Source organism: Lupinus angustifolius, chromosome LG15, assembly GCF_001865875.1.
Source record: "Lupinus angustifolius cultivar Tanjil chromosome LG15, LupAngTanjil_v1.0, whole genome shotgun sequence".
Lineage (NCBI taxonomy): Eukaryota > Viridiplantae > Streptophyta > Magnoliopsida > Fabales > Fabaceae > Lupinus > Lupinus angustifolius.
This window is the reverse complement of record NC_032023.1, coordinates 3397941-3417168: the sequence shown is the minus strand read 5'-3', so window position 1 is coordinate 3417168 and position 19228 is coordinate 3397941. Positions and strand designations below refer to the sequence as shown.

General features: G+C 32.2%; 1 long non-coding RNA gene across 1 annotated transcript; it reads right to left on the bottom strand.

The window, feature by feature from the left end:
* On the bottom strand, positions 3584-17528 carry LOC109328566. The gene is made up of 5 exons (XR_002105454.1): positions 17257-17528; positions 16538-17129; positions 16369-16429; positions 15472-15681; positions 3584-3813 (listed from the first exon to the last, which is right to left on the bottom strand). It is a non-coding gene; the product is annotated as an uncharacterized LOC109328566 (long non-coding RNA).

Genomic DNA, 19228 nt, shown 5'->3' with positions numbered 1-19228 from the left:
ATAGAGTATGCATTGGGAAATAGTTCAGCCAATGCTCTCATCATTTCACGTCCCGATGAGAAGACGTCACATAAAGATTGTGTGGGATTAATAAGTGAAGTTGGAGGACGACTCTGATTACAAATTCTTTTTGCAAATGTGTACTGAAAAAATTAGAGAAAATTAGAATTAAATAATATAATTACACACAAAGTTTAATTTATAATTGTTTTTACCATTCCATCAGAGTGTGCTCCATCTTTAGAAATGTATCTTCTAGTCCTTTTTAAATACCACTGCATATACTTAGAGTAGTAGTTTAAAGACAATATATTTGCTGGTAAACCATCGACGACATAGTTATCCCAATTATTCCATATTTGAATCCAGCGTTATTGTTTATGTGGCCAGTTACAATCAGTTTTGCCACGTAAGTCAACTTTATGAAGTTTTTCACAATTCACTGAATCTTGTGGAATTAGTTGACCATAACGAAATTGCCTCATAACCCGATCAGTAGGGTGCCATTCAACAATTGCGAAACAGATTAGTGACACACGTAATCGGCTTTTCTCGAAGATGTTTGGCAGGTAAGACAGTTGGGAATATGGTATCCACCGAAACTGGTAAAAATGTTACTTAAAAAGTTAATATAATAAATATTTAAACATAAATATACAAACATAAGAATAAACATTTTTACATAAAATATAGAAATGTAAATATACCTGGTCAACGCGCATACAGTCAAACATTGCACGTATTATAGTATATTTATAGTTACAGTATATAATTATAGTATATATATAGTACATAGTTATAGTATTTATAGTTATAGTATATTTATAGTATATAATTATAGTATATTCACTACACATAATTGAGAGAAGAAGTTATAGATCAATACAAATACATTATAAAGGTAAAGACTAAAATATAAACTACTCTTAAGAATGTTGCCTAGAACTCTCCCCTAATTCTCTATTTCACAATGAACATGTCTTCCTGTTATGTCCTTCGATTCTACACCATCCACATTTTTTAAGTTGTTTACCTTCAACTTCATCCATCTCATTGTGAATGCGTAAAGTCTTTGGTATTCCACTTCTTTTCCAACGCATAGCAAGATTGGGAATGAATATCGGACCTGAATAAGGAGACCAGTATTCTTCATTACCAAGTGGTTGAAACTCATATCCATAAACCTTCTCAAGATTATCTACGCGGTAAATTGTTGAGATAAATTGGCTGCAATCTAAATTCAAAGAAGCGCATGTTATGATAGCATGAGAGCATGACAATCTTAATGATTGAAATTCTCCACAGTCACACCAATTGTCAGCAAGTTTCACTACATACAGCCTCACTTGCCGACCACCAAATCTATATACAACTTCAACTTAAGAGACTTCAGTCTCTCGTGAAAAATTATGAACTAGTTGACATGTAGATTTACGTTAATTTTCTTTAATCACATTTGTTAATTCTTCGCAATATACATGCCCTGCCATAATCATGTTAGAGGCTTCATTTCGATGTTCATTGAACCATTCATTTAGCCTGTAATATGTTGCTCTAACAAAGGTTGTGATAGAAAGAGCTCTAGATCCTTTCAGAACATCATTAATGCATTCTGCAAGATTAGTAGTCATGTTGTCATATCGTCTCCCTTCATCATATGCCTGATTCCATTTTTCTTTTGGAATTTGGTCCAACCATGCTCCAGCCCTTGGATTTTTTTGACGCAAGGAATTTAACATTCGTTCAAACTGTGGTTGCATCAACTCATAACCTAGAAAATAAATACAAACATATTAATATCCATAATATAACAATATTTTTAAAATTAAAAAATATAAATAGGACATACCCATTTCTACAACTTTATCTTTGAGATCAGAATCTCAGAATTCCTTATTGAAATTACTAGCTACATGACAAATACAATAAACTGATTGTACACTAGACCATCCTGCCAACTCACTTCCTGTCCCCCTATCTAATATGATATACAGGTTTTGTTGAGGGGTAACATACGTCTTAAGATTGTAAAAAAACCACTCCTAAGCTTCTTTCGTCTCTCCTTCAACAATGGCAAATGCAACTGGAAATACACGTCTGTTTCCATCTTGTGAACTTGCTATTAGCAATGTTCCAGTATATTTCACAATCAAAAATGTCTCATCCACTTGTAGGATTAGTTTACGATATACAAACCCTTCAATACATGGTTTGAAAGCCCAAAATATTCTATCCAGAATGATTCGACTTGGGTCTTCCATGTTATCTACAACTTGGTGACGTGCTTCATATTTTACAATTGTGTTAGGAGAAAAATATTGTAGAGCATTCATCCAACATGGTAACTCATTATATGACCCTTCCCAATCACCATAAATTTTGCCATTGCCATTTGTTTTGCAGTCCATGCCTTTCTATACGTGCCTTAACTGGTATACTCGGATCTGCATATACCAAATTAACAATAAGGTCTGAAATGAATGACGAATTTAATTTACTATGATCTTGGGAAACTAACATAGATACACAATTGTGTGTTCCATTAATTTTCCTAATCTCCCAATAATCGCGCTTAATGTTATAAGAAGCGTGAATTCACCACTCACATCCTACACCAAAATGTTTACATTTGGCAACGTATATGTCCGGTCTAGACTCTGTAACAATATAATCAAACGAATTTTTGATATGGAATTCTCTAATTGCATTTATTGTGGCTTCTTTAGGTTCAAATTGCATACCAATAAACAAATCATTATCAACAACATCCGTTAAACCGGTTCTGTGTCTAATATCACGACCAGCTTCAGAATTCGTGTTCAAGAAAAATAATGAGAGATTAGTATATGTCATACTACGAGATGAACTATTATCAAACTAAACTTCTTCCTCATCACTGCATATTTCAATCTCCTCTTCATCGCTAAAATTGCTAACAATATCTCTCACAATGGTCATCTACATTAAACGACTAATAACATCAAAACATATAAACTTATAAAAATGAAATAAAATGTAGTAACTGAATGATATACTAACCTCTACAAAGAAAGATTACTCAAAGAAAGTTCAAACAAAGTTTACTCTGTTACAGAATGGAGAAAAATTTCTGTGAAAATATAATGTACTTGAGGGTATATATAGGATTACGCTCACGATATATATAGGGTGGGGACAAATAAAAAAAATATATAACATAAAACTCTCCCCCATTACTGATTTAGGGGAATAAAAAATAAATAAACATACAAAACTCTCCCCACATTGCCGATTTAGGGGGAAGGAATAAAAAAAATTAAACATACAAAACTCCCCCCACATTGCCGATTTAGGGGGGAAGAATAAAAAAATATAAAAAACTCTCTCATTGCTGATTTAGGGGGGATAGAAAAAAGAATAGTATTATATTAAAACTCCCCCACAGTTGATGATTTTGGGGGAGTGGACCAGTAAATAGAAAGAATCGGCAACTGGGTTGCCAATTTATATACATGTACACCACTCATGTAATATTTCAAAAAGGTGCACCAAGACCGTAATTTTTCGGTCAAGGTGCACCATGCAAGTAACTTTTCTGACAAAATTGCCTAAACCTCTTTGAAATAAAAGCGAGAAAAACCCATAAAACGATCATAGCAGTTAGTAAAAACTGAAGGTCCGAATCAGGCACAGAAGCTAAAAAAACAATTGGATTCTCCAGCCATTCTTAAAATGACATAAAAGCATTGTTGCATATACCTTTCACCCATTGCCATGATTTTTAAGCTTAGCCTTCTCAATTATATCATCCATTTACACCTTATATTGTAAGCCCTATTCACTCCAATGGATCCAAATGTCAACAATTGATTGCATATTTGTCTTTTGTAAGGATTCATCTCAAAACATATTAACAAAAAATGAGTAGTAGAATGATAACCTAAGTATTTAAACACACCAACAAAAATGAAACAGACGATGTGTGGACATATTTCCTAACAGACTGAAACAAGATTGATAGTGTCGAGTAATCTCTTCATGTCTTTTATTTGGATAGGACAGGAAAAAACAGAAAAAAGCCTCCATGGCCTGGCTGAACATGTATCCATTGGTCCAACTACAATGTTTTTTTTATAAGCCACTTTTATTAAAAGTACTAGATGTACTCAAACCCAAATATTACTTCAGTTAAATTTACAAGTGAAGATAAACAAGATATTAGTGAATTACACCAGTCTGAGAATATAATATTAATCTTCCCCCTTCAAGAAATCCAAAGCCAAGAGGGATCCGTCACTAGATTAAGAAGAGAAATCTGCAGGCTTGTCATTATAAAGTCATTGCAATGTTATCATTTGCATTCTCCAATATATTGACTACTCAAGATATAGTCTTGGGTTACATATGAAAGAGTTAAGAGGAGGGTGAAAAGAAAAGCCCAAGCTATGTTTTCAAGGATCAATTTGAACACATTTTTTCTTTATAGATTTCAGCAAAACCATTATAGGCACCTTAATAAACGCCTCCAAATCAATAAAGACTGTATACAAGTTCACTTGGTTCCCTCGACATTTTTTTATTTATCATCGTAGTAAGTATATATCCTCCAATGTCGACCTCCCCCAACATAAAACCATTCATTTATATTCGTCTCTTGTCTCAACCTCCGCTCAGTTATCCTCTCATAGCTTCATAGTAAGACTCATGATCTTAGTCCCTATAGTTTGCACAATTTTGTATGTCGTCATTGTTCTTATAAATATGGATTAAAATACTTCTTCTCCACTTGTCTTACATCTTCTTAGACCTCATAATCTCATTAAACAATTTCGTGATCCATCTAATGCCTTGTTATCCTCGAACCTTCCAAGCCTTAAAAGGTATATTATCTGCTCCAATCGCTTTGTCATTTTTCATCATTTTCAAAATTTCTTTCACCTTCATTTCCCGAATTCTACGATAAAAGTATAATTTTAATCATCCTCTTTTGTTTGTAGTCTATCAGAAAACAAGGAATGTAGTCCCTCATTGAAAATCTTGTGAGAATAACTCTTCCATCTTTCCTTCATATCTTTGTCCTTCACAAAGACTTTTTCATCCTTGTCTTTAATGATTTACACCTGGCCCAGTCTCTTGCTTTCTTTCCCCACCATTTTCAAATCTACATGCACTTCTTTCCTCTCCTTTGGTACCTAAAGATTCGTATAACCCACCCTATGTTTTATCTTTAGCTTCGCTTACCGCTATCTTGCTCTCTTTCTTAGCTACCTTGTACTTTTTTCAACTTTCATAATTTTTACGTAATGACCATGTTTTATAACATTCCCCTTTCATCTTAACTTTATCTTGGACATTTTCGACACACCACCACGATTCTTTAGCCTTTACTCCAAATCCTCTATATTTGCATAACATGTCCTTTTCTATTTTCCTAATTCCTTTAGTCACTTCCTCCCACATATGATTAGCACTTCCTTATACCTCCCAAAATCCTTCTTTAAAACTCTTTGATTGAAGATCCTATGATCATTTTCCTTCAATTTCCACAATTTAATCCTTGGGATTCCAAATTGTCACACTACGCCAGAATAGAAAAACAACAATGCTTAAAATTGTCATTTAACAATGCTTTTGTGGCGTTTTCTATGTGAGGCAGTAGTACATAAGGTTCTATTTAGCAAACGCTGTTAAATGTCTACTTTTTAGATAAGATAATATATCTCCCAGACATTCTATCAAACACATGACAAGCATGTCAAACTCCACCACATTTACAATAGATTTGTTAAATCACCAACGACTTCAACTACATTCAACCTTAACAGATTCCAATATTATAAAATAACATATGAGTAATAAGATCTTACGCAAATTTTTCATTCTTTCTCCTCCAATGCTCACCATAGCCAAAAACCTAGAACATCATAGCTGCACAACTTCAGAACAAATAAAGATCACACTATTAGTGAAGAGTGAAATACATGAGCTAAAATAAGATAACGATTTACCTTATGCTTGAAGAGAGAAACCAAAAATCGATAACTTCGTAATAGCTGCATAACTTCACAACAAATAAAGATCACACTATTAGTGAAGAGAAAAATAAATGAGTTAATAAGATAACGATTTACTTATGCTTAAAGAAGAGAACAACCAAAAATTGATAACTTGCTTGAAGAGAGAAACTAAAAACAAAAGAAAAAAAACGTAACTTACGGAGAAGAAGAAAGGTAAGAGAAATAATAAACTGAGTGATATGTATTATTGTGTAGTTTTGTTTTTGAATTTGAAAAGATTCCCACTCACTAAAATAAGTGTTTAACAGCGCATAAGCGCTTATTGAAGAAGTGCTGTTAAATATATGAAGCTTTAACACCGTTTATTGAAGAAATATTGTTAAAGATAACACCTTTAACAACACTTATCGAAGAAGTGTTGTTAAATATATGAAGTATGACCTTTAACAGCACTTGCTTCAATAAGTGATGTTAAAGATAATACTTTTAACAATGTTTTCTTCAATAAGCGTTGTTAAAGATAACACCTTTAACAATGCTTATTGAAAAAGTGTTGTTAAATATATGAAGTATGGTCTTTAACGGCGCTTTCTTCAATAAGCGTTGTTAAAGATAACACATTTAACAACGTTTGGTTAAATAAACGCTGTTAATTCTTTTCCGCCTTATATTTAACAGCGTTCAACACATAAGCGCTGTTGAATGAGCGTTGTTAAATACCAATTCTGGCGTAGTTTCATTTTCTCTTCACTCTACTCTTACCCCTTACATTCATAACCAAATCTCTCTGTTGGTTCATCAAGCTTTCTCCAGGTACGACTTTGCAGTTCAAGCAAAACTTTCTATTTGATTTCCTTATAATAAAGAAATTGATTTGAGAACGTGTAAATTCACTTTTGTATATGATAAAAAGTTCCTCCTGCTTCTTAAAACATATACTGACTATCATAAAATCAAAAGTTGAATAGAAGTTTAGAATAACCCGACCTTCTATATTTGGTTCTCCTATACCATATCCACTATGAACACCTTCAAATCCTTATTGTCCCTCCCTACATGCCCATTATTTTTTTTTTATTTTACTAAAAGTATTGTTCGGACTATTTCTAAATCCTCAAAAAAAAATTCTTTAGATGTTTTCCAATCCCTACCTAGGGTGAACAAGCACTAATCACATTGAAGGTGTCTTCCTTTGTTATAAACTTTAGGGATATGATTCCATCTCCTATTGTCTTGACATCTATCGCATTTTTCCTCCATTCCTTCTCTACAATTCTACTCATTCCATTTCTCGATCTTGTCTTACTGGTATACCACAACTTAAAACCTAAAGTGTCTAATTCCCTTGTCTTTCCCAACCTAGTTAGTTTCTTGTAGGCACATAAAATAAATCATCCTCCTAATCATTGTGCCAACTATTTTCATTGATTTGCTTGTAAGAGTGTTTATATTCCATATTCCAATTTGTATCCTAAATTTATAAACTAACTTCTTTACCTGGACTCGTTTAGGCAAGTATGAGAATCCTTGCTTATTTTTCAATACATCTAAGTGGTGGTGCAACAATGCTTACTCTTTTGACATTGTACCTAAGCGATATAGTGAGTTCTTTTGGGTAATGACTTAGCATTAACATTATAAAATCATTGAACCATATAATATAGATTCGACAAGGTTTTATGTTTGTTGTCGACTACATAATACAACTTTCACTTTTTATTTGGGCTGAAGTCCAAATATGTATAGCATAAAGCAAAGGTAGGTATGTTTAAAATAAAAGAGAAGTAAACCATAGAATTTAAAGAGAATGACTGAAATAGAATGTGGTTTTATGTGTAATTCGAGATAATAGGTACAATCTCAAAACTATACAACCTACTATGTTTTATGAAATGGAATATGGGCAATAAAAACTAACATTTAAATATATCAGATGAGAATATTGTATTGGATGAATGAAAACATTTGAATTACATGATTATAAATGATTGCATTAGAGAAAATGTTGAGGCAGCACTAATTGTAGAAAAATGGTAGTGTTTCACCATAAGTGGTTTGGGAATGTGTAGAAAAGACTTAGGTAAGTTCAGATAAAAAAAAAGTAGATTAGGTGAATGATGATTCAATCACTAGAGGTCGAATGAGACCAACAAAAACTATAAACAAATCTACTTATAAGGAAGTAGAGGTCAACAATTTGTTTAAAGAAATGATTTATTAATAGAACATCTTGAAATTGTTTTTGTTGTTTTTGTATTTAAGACTAAGGAGTACATAGATGGACGTGATCTCCCTTGGCACAGCCTTCAGCAAATATTATTGATAATATCAATACTATTTTTGAAAAAAAATATGATTTAAACAAACTATTCAAACTACACTACTAGACTCTTAACAGACTTCTTTGATTGGCCCTTTTACAATTTATAATATATATATATATATAACTAGATAAAGGAAATGAAAGCAAAAAACCAAGATAATTAATCCCCCAATTGGGTTTAAAGTTCAGATTCATAAAATCAACCTAAATAACTAAAAGATAGAGTTGGTCTATTGGTCTAAGGTTTCATTGAATCACCAAGTAGACCAAAAAGTTAAGGGTATATAATTCTTGTGAGCAACACTTGTTGGGAAAGATAACCACGTACCACGAAATATATTAGTTTCTTAGCCATTAAGTGAGAGGATACCCTTAGTCATAAGAAAATATTAAATTTTGAAGTTTGTAGTTAGAAGTAACTAAATTTTACACGATATTGTCCACTTAAGAGATGTCAATGCAACAGAAACTCATTTATAGCCAATGACATACACTGCTACATGAGAAAAAAGTTATTATACGTTGAATGAAAGGTAATTTACAAGGATATGTGCTGTAAAAATTGTATGATAGCCTATACTTTTTTGTAGAGTAGTGCTTACTGCTGATGAGATTCTACCAAATAAAGGCAATACTCTCTCCATGTTACCTGGCAATTAGAATTGGTGACCTCCCTCCTATATACAACCTGTAGGTATGTTTATATGGTTAGGTATGTTTATCAGATACTACAACATGAGGAAGGAAATAATGACAATTATTTTCTAGAAATTGTGGTCAGAGAGTTCTTGCCGATAAAGATGATATGCCTAACTTGAAAGTATTACAAAAACAAAATACCTAAAAAGTTTAAATTTCAAATATCTTAACATTCCAACAAGTTGTTCTCTATCTGTATTTGGATTATTCAGTCAATCATATTTTTTCTCATACAAAGATTCAAGATATTTGGCAAAAAATTATACTTGTGGTTGGGTCTTAATTCTGTATTCCTTAAAGAAACTACGACCCTTTGGATTGTATTAATTCTTGTTAATATTTCTTTACATTTATCTGAAATGGAGTACCAGTTGTTCTTCATGCCCTCGTCAATTTTTTTAATGAGATTTTGCTTTCTTTGCGGATAATAAAAAAATTGGACATAAATGTTAGTGTTACAAAACTTGACTCGGATTAACCGGTTCAACCGTGTACTAGATATCTAATTGATCAGAGCCTATTATTTAACTGTTTTTGCATCAAAATAGGATTGACTTGGTTCGACTCGATCAGTTTAAGGACCAACCAAGTCAATCAAAAAATATATTTTTTAAAAACAACCAAAACGATGTCGTTTCACTACGTCAGAGTTGATATTTAACAACACTCATTCAACAACGTTCGTGTGTTGAATGCTGTTAAATGTAAGGAGAAAGAGAATTAACAGCGCTCAAGATGTTAAATGTGATAGGTGGATATACTTCTAACATCGTTTTCTTCAATGAACGTTGTTAAATGTATGGGTCAAAGATTTAACAGGACTTAATGAAGTGAGCACCGTTGTTTAAGGACCAACCAAGTCAATCAAAAAATATATTTTTTAAAAACAACCAAAACGATGTCGTTTCACTACGTCAGAGTTGATATTTAACAACACTCATTCAACAACGTTCGTGTGTTGAATGCTGTTAAATGTAAGGAGAAAGAGAATTAACAGCGCTCAAGATGTTAAATGTGATAGGTGGATATACTTCTAACATCGTTTTCTTCAATGAACGTTGTTAAATGTATGGGTCAAAGATTTAACAGGACTTAATGAAGTGAGCACCGTTATTTATCACACATGTAACAGTATTAAACACGGTTAAAAATAACACATTTAACAACTCTCACTGAAACAACTGTTGTTAAAGGTCATACATTTATATATTTAATAGCACTTTTTCAGTGAGCGTCATTAAAAGTAACACTTGCTTCAATGAACACAGTTGAAAATTACATATTTAACAACATTTGCTTCAATGCACACTTTTAAAGGTCATATATTCATATATTTAACTGTACTTCTTTCGTTAGGGCTATTAAAAGAACGTGCTGATAAAAGAACTGCCAGCAATGTGCTTCCTATCCTCTTCAAATCGTAATATAAAATTATATTCTAAATTGGTTTCATACGGAGTGTTACTGAAAATCTGAATTTATATATACTATGTTACGTGCCAAAATTGCTAGTCACATTTCAAAGCTGTCGTTATCCTTGTATGTCTTACCCACCCTCTCCTTTATTTTGGGTGTACTATAATTGAATATTACAATCATTTGTTGAGCTTTCAAAGACCAAAATTTCCTCTCAAAAGTAGAATCAAGCACCATAATGATTCAAAGAACTGTGTGCTTTTCAAGTTTAAGGAAATTGTTTCATCGGGCCGGTAGCGTGTATTTCAATAAGCATGGTTAAAGGTCATATATTCATATATTTAATAAAATCTTTTCAAATTTAAAAACAAAACCTCACACGCAATAATACACATATCATTCAGTTTATTATTTCTCTTACTTTTCTTTTTCATGAGTTACATTTTTCTCTTTTATTTTTAGTTCTTCTCTTCAAGCAAGTTTTCGGTTTTCAGTTTCTATCTTTAAGCATAAGGTAAATTGATATCTTATTTTAGCTTCTTTTTTTTTTATGTAGTCTTGATGCTTACATTTACATCATAAATAGCAGTCTTTGAAGCATTTGAATCGTTATCTTTTCTAAATAATTAGTTTATTAATGATCAATTTGGTGGAAGCATTTCACTAATAGCGTGATATCATTTGTTAAGTTACGCACCTATGATGTCCTAAGTTGTTTAGGGTTCACTGGTTTAGAACATAAGATTTGAGTATGATGGTAAATATTCTTTCTCAATTGTTACTATGACTTTTGCAATTTGTTAAGAGATGTCTTTCTTATTTGTATTTGCAGCTTGCATTGATCATGGACAAACACTTGAACACTAAGGACTTGCACATTGGAATAGAAAGAATGAACAATTTGTGTAATATCTCATTACTCATATGCTATTTTATAATATTCGAATTTGTTAATATTGAATGTAGTTGAAATTGTTGGTGATTTAACAAATTGTAAATGTGGTGAGGTTAAACATACTTGTCATATGTTTGATAGAATGTGAAAGAAATATTGTCATATTTAGAAAGTAAACATTTAACAATGTTCGTCGCTTCAGTAAGTGTTGTTAAATGTCTACTTTCTATGGCGCTTCAAAAAGCACCGTTAAATATAACTTTATGGTCTAATGTGCTCACATAGAAAGCGCTCCAAAAGCACTATTAAATGACAATTTTATGCGTTATTGTTTTACTATTTGACGTATGGTTTAAGATGAAAAACCAAATTCTTATAACTTATTTGTAGTCGTGTTTGTCATTTATTAACTTATGTTATATTAAAATCTTCATTGTTTAATTAAATTTTAAACTTATTGTACGATTTTGTTACAATTAAAGCATAGCATATATGTTATTTGACACGATATTTTCAACTTATTTTTTACATTTATAATAGTGAAATCTTTTTTGTTGGTTTTTTAATTGAGTGTATTATTTATGTATGTTAGTGTAAAAATTTATACATAATTAATACATCATTCACCATTTATTTATATTTCTTTTTTGAAGAGTAAATGATTAATAAACGTAAATGATTGGTGATGCATAGTGACAATGTATAAAACTCCATTGTTCTGCATATATTTTTTCGCTTTTTAATTAGGTATGATAATGTTAAAATTTTGGAATATAAAGTTATTAAATAATGTTAACTAATATTATAATTTTTTTTAGAATTCTAATATAAACTAAGTCAAATGATTCAATCATTCACTTACTATTGACTCATTAACTCAATGATAAATGTTTAACTTTTTTTATACATTGACCAGTTCAACAAAATTAATCTATAACAAATTTAAGATCTTTTTATGGACTGGTAAATGTTTAACTTTTTTATACATTGACCACTTCAACAAAATTAACCTATAACAAATTTAAGATCTTTTTATGGACTGGCAAAAAGCAGCAAAATTAATCAGATAAATTCAATATTGATCTAAAATTTAAAAGACCAAATGGAAATATCAATTTTTTTTTTGGTTTGCCACATGTATTCTCACACTGGAGGCAATCGTGTTGTATGAGGCTAACTCTCCCAACAGACATTTTTCCATCCACAAGACTCGAACTCGAACCCGAGACCTTGTTTAAGGGGAATCAAACATATACCACTTGAACCAACGCCCATTGGTAAATGGAAATATCAATATGAAGGTACCATGAAATGATTTATGAATTCAGTGTCTGAGTGCCCTCATCCAGCCATATTTTCTTCTAAAATCATGTTTTGAAAAAGAGGATCCGTTTAGAGCCTCTACAAAACCACTGGTCCCAACTGTTTGAAAACTTAGAACATGCAAAACCACTTGTGCCATGTGTTTGAAAACTTAGAACATATGCATGTGACAGAACTCAAATTTTTTTATCAGAAGTTAAATCAAATAAGTAATAATATGGCAACTGTGGAAAGTCGAACAGATGTGAACCAGATAAAGTTATAAAGTATGCTGAACTCAATATTAAACCAATTGAAAAAGTCTGATTAATGGATTAAATCTCTTTAAGTATAATGATTGTAAATGAGGCAAATATGATTGAAGGGATTAGGAACATAGCAAAAGAGACATTTGGTGAATTGAGAGGCTCTGAATCTAAGGAATAAGAATCTAGATTGTGCAACTCAAATGTACAGAATAAGGTCTTGATTGAAAGATAATGTTATAAAGCATACTCATAGTGTAAAACAATGTAGTAAATCGCACTTGATAGTGGTGTAGCGAGGTCGCCAGCCCTTCAACGTGACGAAATGGTAGATAGTGGTGCGGACAGTCGTTGCACCTGTAGCATGTTGAATAGTGGCATTTTGCTTTCCCAAATCATGGATCAAAACCAGTTCCAAGTTGTTTGCTTAAGGAAACCCCTAATTTTATAAGTGAGAAATCATTTTTGCACTAATTTTTTAATACATGACATAGATTTTTAGTAATTTATAATTTAACGGCCATCACCTTCACTTCCATTTTATATAAAATGTGAATAGCAACCCAACCCATCCACAACCCTCACTTTTTCTTCCCTTTTATAAAACACCTCCCCTTCCTTTTTTTAACCAAAGAGCAACCCAACCACAATGCTTCTTCTCCTTCACTTCCTTCTGCACATTTTTGTTTGCTTTTCTTCTTTACACTCTCTACACCTTCAAAAACGTTATGCTCCCCTTTCTTCTGCCACTCACTCTCATCTCAGACAGAGATTCTACCAACCTTCCCTTCCTTCATTTTGGAATTGCACAACCATGGGTTCATCTCAACCTCCATAGATGTAGTCTAGGTAGTTAATTGCAGATAGTGGAACATAGCGGCTAGCCCCAAAACAATATAGCGGGTAGCATGATGATCACTACAACTAAGGGAAAAATATAAATAATTTATACCCACACATATAAATTACAATGGGTTCCCTTCCATTCCCATGCCATATAAATGTTATTACAACAATACATCATTTGTAGTAAGTATAGCACTGGTAGGTTGAGATGAACTCATGGTGTGCAACTCCACAATGAAAGAAGGGAAGGTTGGAAGAATCTCTGCCTGAGATAAGACTGAGTGGCGGAAGGAAGGGAGAGAAAGAATGGAAGAAGAACATTTGTAAATGAGCACAAAGTGTCAAGAGGGAAAGCAAACAAAAATGTGTAGAAGGAGAAGAATGTGTGGTTGGGCTGCTCTTCTATTTTAAAAAGGGAAGGTGAGGGTTGTAGCTGGATTGGGTTGGGCTCAATCTATTTTATAAAAAAGGGAGGGAAAGGTGAGGACTAAATTACTAAAAACCCATGTCACATATTAAAAAATAAGGGCAAAAATGACTTATCACTTGTAAGATTAGGGTTTTCCTCCAATAAACAACTTAGAGCGGGTTCTGACACGCGATTTGGGTAAGACAACCAATCTTCAACCTGCTACAGGCGCGACGGTTGTCCACACCGCTAACCATCATTTTGTCGCATTGAGGGGTTGGCGACCTCCGCTATCCTACTGTTATCGCGTGCGATTTACTACTTATGTTGTAGTGGCCATCCCGCTATATTGCATTTGGGATCGTAAACTATCCGCAATTGACTACCTAGGTGTAAAATGGTTTAAAATTGGGGAAAATATGAAATAGCAAACAAAGATACCAAGCAGAGAGTTTGGAAAACGAGAGATAGAGAATTTGACAAGCTATACCAATCCTTAGGTAACGAACATGCAGAAAGGCTTGCTAAATGTAGGAAAAAGCACAAGATGCTTAGGCCAAGTGAATGCATTATATGTAAAGAGGGTTGATCTTGGTTATAGAATAAGAGACAAAAAGATAGAGAAGCGTTACTTTTGCAAGCTATTTTATGAATGATTGCATTTTATTGCACTCTTATATGCTAAACACTATAATGGAGGACCAGAATTATGCCCTGATTGTACAATTCAGGAGTCTAAGGTAACAAATCTTCTTGAAGAAGGATAAGTTTTCTAAATTGCAACCATAACTGCAATTGCAGCCACAATATTGCAGTTTTATGAATCCCCACAATGGCATCGCAAGGTAATATTTTCCAACAAATTTCTGCAATTGCGGTAAGTGCAATGCAACCACAATTTAAAACACCACAAGTGATATAGTCCCTACTCCCTACTGTAATGTCGAGATAGAGATAGATAGAGAGAGAGAGCAAATAGGAAGTTAAAGATATGAAAACAAACTTCGGAACTATATAGTTTCAGTTTTAGTACAAGCAAGATGGAGTATATAGATGGAATTTAAACAGGATGGTGAAATTTGAGACTATTCTAAAGCTATGATTAACAATGATGCATTAGAGAGAAAGTTGAAGTGACACTGTTATAAAAAAAAATAGTATAATCTTGCCTTCGATAGTTTGAGTATATGTATAGAAGACGTAAAGAAACCCCGTAAAATGAGATTAAATCATACAAATAGGTCAATTGAACAGGCAGCAGCATTCATGAAATACATATACTGATTAAGCTAAACTTGATACCATTCTAAAATTGCTACCTGTATGACGATACGATGCTCTAATTTCTTCTGTGGATAGTTTGATGCCTCTCTCCTTGAGTTGCTGCACATTATCCAGCGTAATAGATACCAAATCCAAAGCATCTTAAATGGGTTGACCAAGGAATAAATACAGACATTAATTTAGAAGCATCCATGCTTCTCGGTTTGAATAAACAAGATCAGGACCGCAATTGTGGCCTCATTTTCCTGCAATTGTGGTAACTGTAGTTTAAAACATTACCCTTATCCTTCATCCCACCAAACTGTTTCCAACAATAAATAAAATCATGCAACTATTTTATTAACAATCAATCCTTCGAGTTCCAGAAAAAAAACTATCAACACTTGTTTCTCTCAATTTCCAATACTCCTAAAGCCGACCAACATCATATATGAAGATTTTAAGAGGTTGTAATTTACATAATACTTATAAATGATGTTCAGAGAAAAAGAAATATTAAATCTGATAAACTAATAGGAGATAAAATAAACAATCTGAGGTCTGCAGATTAGAAAAACTTCAAATAAGGAAGGTTACTACTTGAATTCCATTAATTACAGTAGTACACATATACCTCATACCTTGATGCAATTTCCCAATAGTTTGATTTATGTTCGTTTCATCTGATTCTAACCCCTCAATTCAACTTAAAATTAAAGTAGAAATCCATAATTTTTCTCTTTGCTCAGAAAGATGAAAAAAGGGTCAAGCCCTAAATCTGAGCCAAAATGGAGAAAAGAGTCTGTAGACCTAGGGTTAAACATCTCTATAATGGCGGATAATAAAGAGAGAAAGGAAAGAAGAAATAATATCATTGTTTCGTATATTATATATATGAAACTGAAACTAACAAACAGTTTTCTGTTAAAAAAATGATCAGCAACAAAGGGTACCTTCAAAATTTCTGTTTAATTGGGTTTTCTGTTCTTCATGAAGGAGAGTACCAATTTGAATCTATAACACAATTATAAGATTATAATAATGTCATTAATTGACATGAATATATATAACTGAATCCAACAAACAGTTTTCTGTTAAAAAATGAACAGCAGCAAAGCGTACCTTCAAGATTTCAGTATAATTGTTCCTCCAGGAAGGAGAGTACTAAGTTGAAGATCCATCAGAATTGTACAATTATAATATTAGTATATAATAATATATCAAATAAAATATTAATTATGCTACGATAAAGAAATAAATAGTAGAAGAAACTAGAAACGCTAGCTTGATTCTATAGCAGTGGTACTGTAAAAGATAGGGTAGTCAGTGCACGCTTTTCACCGAAACTGCAACACTCTCAACGTTGAAATTACAAACCACTTGTAAGTTCCTTCCTCATCCATTTGTCAATTACACACATCACGACTCATATTGTCAATATTCAAATCATGTCAATTTATCTTGTGTTAATAATGGTGATAAACAATTTAACAAAGTTTTAGAATTTTTAATTATTTTTAATTTGGGATAACATATAAGACATGATTTGAGACTTTTTTTTTTTTTTGGTTTCCCACAGGTATCCTCGCAACGGGTATTTTTTCCTACTTAAGGGGAATCAAGCATGTACCACTTGAACTAACACCCGTTGGTATTCTTAATTACCTTTAATCATGATAAAGTTATGTGACTCTAGGGTGACTCCAAGAGACATCTACAAACAGAAGACTAAAGAGGTAAGTTTTGAAAGCTGAATGAATAAAGAACCCTGAATTGAAGAGAAGTTAGAAATTAAAGGAATTAAAAATAAGAAGATGACAGAAAGAAAAGTGAGCACGCACCTGCAAATGTATGTCTTCATACAATAACCAAAAGTATGTGCTCACTCTCTTCTGTCAACTCTCTCTTTATGTTCCTCATCTTTCCACTATTGTTCTGCACTCAACTACACTTAATTGTAATATTATACACCAGACCCAGTTACTCATTCTCATCTATTCATTCAAGAGATAAATTACAGTTATTTTTTTTCTTTCTCGTTTTCTATCTGCCCTTGAGACCCCTTTGCATTTTCTTTAACCACCAACACTCATGGCCATCACTCAAGAGGCCATAAAGTTGAAGACTTCAAATAAATTTTTCCGTTAGCTATATATATATATATTAGTTAAAGTTTTTGTACATTATCTAGTGGTTTATATTACATTTATTTTTATTTGAAAGAATCAATATATATATATATATATATATATAAATGATAGATGATCTATTGATAGTATAAAAAAATACTTACACCATAAGTATATAGAAGTGGAGGAAGGGATAGACGGTTGAGATGTGATACTGATGACAACCATGATGTTTAATAAGTTTATTACTCGGCCAAAAAAGATGAAAGTGTATATACTGATAATGTAAAAGTTGTTTATACTGTCAATACATCATTTATTTTCAATCTGATTGACTTTTAAGTAAAAATAATTCAAATGAATGGTGTATGTACATTGACTATGTATAAATTTTTACACTATTAATACATAAATATTACACTCTAAAAATATTAATTTATATTTTGATCATTGTTTTAATTAGATGATAGTTTTTAATTGTATGGGGACACAAAATAAGATAAAAATGAGAATATATGAATCTTATTCCACTACACGTGTACACATTAAGTAGTTTATTCACATCATCAAGTTTAGTATTCTCAGCAGGATCAAAGCAATGCAATTGAAAAAGACATAATTAAGCACAATATAATACTTAATGAATTATGGGTTATCCAATATAGTCAAATAGTGATTTAATGAAAGTTTAACTAATTAAACTTTATAAAAAGCACCATATAATTAAGTTATTGTAATGAGATAATATTTGATTATGTTAGAAACAATTCTAAGATTGAAAGTTAGATTCTTATTTTGTTATTTTAAAAACAAAAAAAAATTATGTACAAATCAAAATTGATCAATATAATATAATACAGTCTAATCAATATTGACTGATATTTTTTAATTTTGATTGATTATCACCTGTTAGTGACTGTGGAGTGGTTTTTTGTTTTTTTTTTTCGTTAAGCAAATTGTATTAAAAACAGCACAAGGGGTGCTAACCCAATACAAGACAAAAATCAAATATTGATCTTTTTAGAAGTTAATATAATACAAGTTTTTGGATCGTTACACCAATTAGCAAACACAAGAGAAGTTGGAGCAACTTTAGAGAGAAACCACGACCAAGATCTAGCTTGGATTAAATCCAAAATATGCACATAACTCATAGCCTTGTTGGAAAAGATCAATTCATCGCTCCTTTTACATTCGGTCTAAGAGCATCATGCATTACTAAGAATTCCCCAATCGAATTTGGAAGTTGAATGGAGACTTGTAACCAAGAGAAAACTCTTCTCCACATAGCAGAAGCAAAATCACAAGAAATAAACAAATGATCCACAGATTCCGCATGGTTCAAACACATAGCACAATTAATGTCCTCAATCCTCTGAATAATCTTCCTTTTAAATAATTCTACCTTTGCAGGAATTCTCTGTCTAATGAGCTTCCAAACAAAACAACATATTTTTGAGGGAACACAATTAATCCAACAATTTTTTAACAAGTTACCTAAAGGAGAAGTACTTTGGTCCACTTGACTGAGATAAGCGGATTTGATAGTATATCTCCCAGATGCATCCAAACTCCAGCTCCAACTGTCTGCAATAGCCCTCTTGCAAGAGTGATTTTGAATCAAGGCATACAAGTTCTCAATGATATCCTTTTCTCTCTCAAGCAAATCCCTACGCCAAGTCAC